We start from the raw sequence: 7,237 nt of genomic DNA, 5'->3' as shown, positions 1-7,237 counted from the left end.
AGAAAGAATAAAAAGCATCAAAGGCAGAGGTACATCTGAAAGTGCCTTTCTGCAGGGTCTTGCTTAGCCGCTTCTGTGCAACTGGGATTTAGTGTTTTCAATTTCCACTTCAGTTTTTATGCACAGGCCACTTTTTTTCACTTAAAATACAAGCAGGTAAAAACTCTGCCTTTCTGGAAAATAGTTTACTGGTAGGAGCATATTTAGAGCAGCATAGTACTTGGTTCAATTCTCCTTAACCTGGCAAGGTCTGAACTTCCATCTCCTCCATCTTTTTTATACCAGTAAACAGAATGAAATAGGACCCCAAGGGTAAGTGGTGTGGCATACCTCATGTCCTTATGGTGAAACTCTCTTTGTGGTTCCATTCATACTGTTTAACTGGAACAAACCCTGGTCTGTCTATGTCTGGAACTGTGTCTAGGAGAGTGATAGTGTTGTATGGGCTGGCATGGGCCAAAACTGTGCTGAAAATATGCTGATGATAAAACACGATGAATGAGAAAGTGTCAAAATTAGACTACACATCCTGGCCCTGCTTAGTTTAGTACAACAGATGTAGTCAATGAATACCATGATCACAAGATTATGGGGTGTTTCATGTGCTCGCCATTCCTCCTTTTGAGGCTGTGCCACTCTGAAGCCAAGAATACTTGATTCAGAAGCCCAGAAAGAGAGTAAGTGAAAGACAGGTGACCTTGTCAGTGGAACTTAAAACAAAGAGAAAACTAAATCTGGGAGTCTTACTTGCTCAACAATTGTTCTAAATGCAATGTAGAACAAGCAAACATCACCACCATTTCCCTTCTTCTTATTATTTCAGAGGCAATGAGAACTGCTCAGTTCCTTGAAAGCATGTTTTACCCTGTGGATTCAGAGCAGATGAATTCACCTTCAACTCGAGGAGACAAAAAGATAGGGGTTCAAAGGTGCCTGTATCTCCACAGTTTCCTGCTCATGTAACCCTACAATGCAGATTGCCTCCACTTTAATAGGCAGGGCTCTTCCTAAGCCCTAGCTCCTTTGTACTACTGACTTTGCACTCCATTGACCAGACCAGATGAGAGGCAATCACGGAGATAAGGTGCATTCTGATATTCTAGTTAGAATTTCCATAGTGGAAAGATGGAAAGAATTCTCGAAGGGTATTATTGATAGATTTTTTTTCCATCCTCCTTTAATGACACAGCTTGTGAAAGATATTTATAGGTATTTGCTGACTGTAGAGGTGCAATAACTCTTTGGAGAAAGCCTGCAGGTTTTTTCAGGCAATGAGTTGCACAAAGCTGAAACACCTACAATGTGCAATAAAGCTGGCTAAGGACGTTTAAATCACAGCTATCAACAGAAACCACGAGCCTCAATTATTTAACCTGTGCAGATGTTGTAAGCTGTTTTCATTATTTAATTACAATAGGAACAATTGCTCTCTCGCAGTTTTGGTAAGTGTACACAGTGGTCTCCCACCGGTTCATTAAACATGTTGCCCACTAGGTGGGGGTAGGTAACCTTATTCAAACAACAGTATTCCTGGAAGAGAAGAATTTAGTCGAAGATGGTATAAGAACCACACTAAATTTCGATTATTTGAGAGTTGTTTTTTTATTTGTTTGTTTGGTTTTTTGTTTGTCTGTTCGGTTTTTTACTGTGATAACACAAGAATTACTCTTTGTTAACTCTTGGATATTAAAAGTGATAATGAACTGAGGTCACAGGCAATTAAGTTTAATTTAAGTTGATGGAGAACAACAGTGTTGAACTTCTTGTATTAGAAATCAGGTCATTCCTGTAGCAATATGAAACAAGTATATTACTTGAAAATAAAACAAGTAGGTGAATTACTGAAATGTCACACGCGGATATAGTACATGCAAAAACTAATGTGGATTTATTATTTTCAACTGCTTATTGAGCATCAGAATCAGTTGATTACAATGGGTAGTCCACAATAGGTAGATCTAGGAATTTTGGAAATTTTAAAGTTAGCCACAGCAACAAAGGCAAAATGATCTACCTGTCAGAACACAGTGAGGCACCACAAGTCAATGTAAGTATGGTTTAATGAGCAAGTTCACAAGATATAAATATTGTATGTGTGTGTGACACATTCCACGTAAGCCTCTATTTCTGAATGAAAATTGCAAGGAAAGTCAAAGTGAAGTCAATTCAATTTCATAAGCTGCAACACAGTTGAATCACACAAATAAAAAAATAAAGAGAGAGATACATATATCACAATTAATTACTGCTTTTTCTGGAGGTCAGCAAGTAAAAATATATTAAAATAATATACTCAAAATATTCTGAAAGCCTAGTTTGCAGGAAATGCCAGCTGTTGCAAGTTCCAAAGGCCTTCCATAAAGCAAGTTGGTGGGGAATAGGAGGATTTTGTCAGATTAATGTTTTGTTTGTGACCAATGCTAACATTTAAAAAGTGTGCTATCTAGAATCAAAGGTTGGTAAATTAATCTATTGTTCTGTCCCTTTCAGGCAGCATCTTTACTGCTGCACATATTTCTTAACTGTAGTAACGCATAGTGTGATTTGAGACAAGAAGTTAATGATGTTATGAGCACATTCGATTTTGCTTAATTAGACAAAGCAAATATGTTATTTGAGAACAGACAATTAAATTTCAATTTCCAGCACTTTCAGACTATCATTACAGAAAAAAATCAAAGTAAAAGTGAAATCATGTTGTAAAATTCTAATAGCTTAGATTATTTGTGTGCTTTAATGACTGTCCCATTTTTAGTTTAGACAACCTTTTTTGTCGCTTTCCTTCCACAAAGTAATGTGTTCCATCTTCTGTTTCCATCTCTGTCACCTTTCCTTTGCACAAGCTCTGTCTATATCCAGAGGTATTTTTGTTTCTCATTTGAGCTAATAAAGGACAGTTTTTCTATTTCACTACTACATTCTAGTTCCATCATTTTGTCAAACCTGGAATAAATGTGCAAGCGGAAAAAATGATCATTGTATGAAAGTTAAACTTCCTTTTGCACTTAAATATTTTCCAACAACAACACTTTCATATGTTATGTAGTGATACATATTCATCTTGTACACATGATGAATATTTGCCACTCACTTGTCTTAACTGATTCTATGCAGGTTGAAAGATAATTTTCTGTTTGCCACTGTTTTATTCAATCTGTTCAAGAACCCCTTTAATAAAGGTGTATGCCAATGACAATAATTGTTTTTCACGTCCTTTGTGCCACAGCAAGCTACTCTGAAGCTTCTCTCAGTGATGAGACATCTCACTTCTTTCTCTATGCATGCTTTTTTCTACACTACACCTGTCTTCACCAGTTGTCTGGTGGCATAGCCTGAACACCTTTCTAATCTGATTGTTCCACAATCTCCTTTCTTTTTTCCACTGTTCCACAACATAACCCAAAACCTACTGCAGTTAATGCACTTTGCACACTTCAGCATAATTACACAGTAATAGTTGCAATACCAGAAAGAAATCTGGATCTCACTGAAGCTTGTGCATAATGAACCAGAGTTCACTATCAAGCTTTTAAATTGTAATATAACTATAAAGTTTCATTTGAAAATACCAAATACATATAAGTATCTCTATATATTTTTCTGCTATCTCCAAAATCTCAAGCAGAAATATGAGTGAACATGCTGTGAAATGTGCGATGTTTGACTGTTGAACCTATCATATTCTGCACACACCATGTGGGTATTGAATACATGTGCAGACAGTTCAGTAGACTGTAAATGTGTCAGGTGTGTTAAACACTTACTGATACACTCTGTGAACACTCCAGTGCTTTCCTCGTGATTTCAAATCTATCCAACTGCAGAGAGTTTTAATTGCTTTTTGTTTTAATTTATTTTAATTGCTCTTACTCTGATGGAGCAACTGTACTTCTGGGAATCCAATAAAAATGGTGAATTCCTCCTTTTCCACCTAGATAAATTCCTTTTCCTCTAGGCAGGAGAAAAAAAATAAAAGGAAAAGGAAAAGAGAAAAAGGAAAAGGAAAGGAAAAGAAAAAGGAAGAGAAAGAGAAAAAGAAAAGAAAAGGCATGTTTGGAGAAAGGAGGACACAGCTATATCAGTAGCAGTGAATTAAACAGTGACAAGACCTGCTCTCTGGCTTTGAGGCCAACTGACAGAAATAAGCCATATTTAATTAACCATTGCTAAACTTTCTTACCCTTCAGAATACAGCATCTGCATTCAAACTAGTAACTTGAAATTCTCTTGGCCTTCATACTCACTTCAAGCTGTCTAGAAAGTGTTTGGGAGAATACTGGCTTGATCAGGCTAAAATCATGCTAAAGGACTATTCTAACTACTTAACAGGATAAGGAATGATTTGGCAAGGTTTAACATGTTTGAATAGAATAGTCACAATGTCTTTAAGAGTGATGTTGATTGGGTGAAGAGATTGACCTGAACAGGCTTGTGCAGTACTAAGTCTCTGCATTTGCAAGTATTTTAGCAGCTGAAATAGGTTTTACTTTTGTATAAGGAAATTTTGTATTAGGAAATTTTGTATTCCTTGACTTGTAATAAAGAGATTTGGTTGTTTTTTTTTTTTTTTGTTTTGTTTGGAAAGAATTTGTTCACCATTTTTTTTCTAGTACCTGAAACTGTTCGTAAATTCTATTTAATATATGATTTCAGTTGAACAAAAATAAATGAAACATGTCAGAGAAGACAATTTCAGCTGTTCCCAGATGACATATTCTGATTTTAGTTTGCAGGGAGGCATGTTGAAATCCAGGAGTAATTCCATAAATTCAAGTCAGAATTACTAAGACAGGCAGAGAGAAATTTATTGGAAGGGACAGGCTACTGTTTGGTTCTGTCTCTTCATAGCTCACAACAGAAGTCTCAACAGAAATTTTCCCTTTCTCAGCAAAATGCTTTAGTTTGCAAGTTATGAAGCAGCCTGGAGTGTGAAGCTATTCCAATTTGTATAAATTGAACAATTATTAATTTAGAAGTTGGTAGTCACCTACACCTTTTCCCAGCTGAGTGCTTGAATCACAAGGTTTGGAATAGGTAGCATGAAAAAATGAATGCTGAAAGGTATACTAATTCCTTTAAAAAATTCTTTTCAATATTTGTGGACTTGAGAAAATAGCCTTCTCTTGATTTTGACAATTTCTTTGATTTTCAAGAAATGTAAAAGAAACTAAACCCAAACCTGAATCAAGTATGTTGGATTGAATTTATTTATTTTAGAACTGTCAGAAAAGCAAGTACTCAATTACCCATTGCATTTGAAATAGAAAATACTGCAAAACAGACTTGTGTACTTTATTTTTACTTAAGTCATTGAAAGGAAAATAAGCTATTGCTTCATGTTACTCAACATTCTTTTTCTCCCAGTTCTCAACAGAAGTTGAACAGTTATTTGACTTGATTTTATCTTATTTTCCATGTTTTGAGAAAGTCAGCAAGGACACTAATATTCTGCATATCCTGTTGTGTATGCAAAATAAAAAGCTCAAAGCATACTAATGACTACTAGTTCATGCTGTCTGTGGAGGATTACTAAGGATTACATGTAATTATCTGAAATTGCACACTGTTTTTTTCTCAATATTTTTTAAAAATGGAATTGATAGGCCTTCTAATTTCCTGCTTAGATTTTACTTTTGTATTTTACATTTAATATTTTCTCTTCTATGAAAAATAAAAAAAGCTATAATAAATGAAAGAGTCCTTGAAATTCACGCAGCGATTAAGCAGATGCGAATCTCAAAACCGAATACAAATACAAGTTAGAGACAATGCCAGTAATCTATTCGCTATTGCACAGAATCTTGCACAAAATATGCTTTTCGAATGTCACTGTTGAGACAATGGACCAGATCCTGATTTTCATTTTAGTGATTTAAATCAGAATAGCAGAAGTCTGTGGGATAATTTCAAATTGACAGTGCAAAAGAGAAAGCATATGTGTCACTGAGACAAAAGAAAATAATACTGTCTGGAGAGTTTTGTATATTTTCACATTTTAAGCACAAACATAAGGTTCTATAAAACAAGTCAATCTTTATTCCTTGAAACTTAGGATGGACAGTGAAAATTTTAGATTGAAGAGACTTTAAGATGGAAGTCTATACTGTCAGACAGTCAAAGATTAAGTAATTCTTTAAATTAGCAATTTACAAAGCTTGCAGAAATATAATTATCCGTAAGACCACTTCTTCTTTGCTATCTATGATAAAATTGGACAAGCGATTTAAAATGGGCAAATAACAAAACAAACAAACAAACAAAATGAAGAAATACAAGCTTAGCAAGAAATTCAGATTTTATTAGAAACAGAGAACGGAATTTATGGAAATTTATGTGCCACTTGAGATCCTCAGAAATGTTGCTCTTTTCTGTCTAACATTTCAGGTATCTAAAATCCTTAGGCACTTTGGTTTTAGTAGTATGGGGATGTTTTTCAAGTCCTTATAGTGACATATGGTTAAACAAGATGTTTACCGTATCAGTGGAGAATGCTTGACTATTTTAAAATGGAAGTTCTCTAGTAGAAATTCTTCTGGCTGATTCACTGGAGTTGACCTTGGGCAAGAAGCAACCAGACATGATCAACCCAAGAAGGAATTCGCCCCCGTGCTCTGTGCCTGTTACTCATATGAGAGGAGAAATTCTTGCTCTGCTAATATGGAAGTAAAAGCTAAGCAGTTTTTGATGCTTAATTCTAGAAGGAGATTTATGGACAAGGATCTTGGACAGAATTGGCTATTCTTTTAATAGTGGTGTCAGACACACAGAGCAACTTTTAATTACAGTCCAAGAAGCTCTCCTCATCAGTCAGCCTGGCCAGCTTACCTGACTCCCTCTTCCCTGCCCTTCCCAAGCTTTGCAGTTTCCCGGAGTCTGTGGTGTAGGAAATGAGTGTAACAAAACTCATTGTAAGAGTTTATGGAAGGCATAGATGATGTCTGCTTCACAAAGTTTTTAAGTGGTTTCACTTACTCATATTTGCAAGCTGGGAATTCGGAAGATCTGGCCAGAACCACTTGTATGCCAACTACTGAGTCTTCATCACATTTCTTGTGGTATTTTTGATTAGGGAAGGCAAACTACTTTTTTTTGTTAGTCTTTTTGTAATCTTTAGGTGCCAATAGTTACTTATGTCATTCTTTTGCATCAGAATTTAGCTTGTCTAAGCTTCCACAAATATTAGACAAGGTTGCTGCTCACTGCCTCTTTTTTCTTTGTTTGGAATACACAAATCTTT

This window comes from Caloenas nicobarica, chromosome 3 (genome assembly GCF_036013445.1).
Source record: "Caloenas nicobarica isolate bCalNic1 chromosome 3, bCalNic1.hap1, whole genome shotgun sequence".
NCBI lineage: Eukaryota > Metazoa > Chordata > Aves > Columbiformes > Columbidae > Caloenas > Caloenas nicobarica.
The sequence above is the reverse complement of the archived record's forward strand: the minus strand, read 5'-3'. Positions refer to the sequence as shown.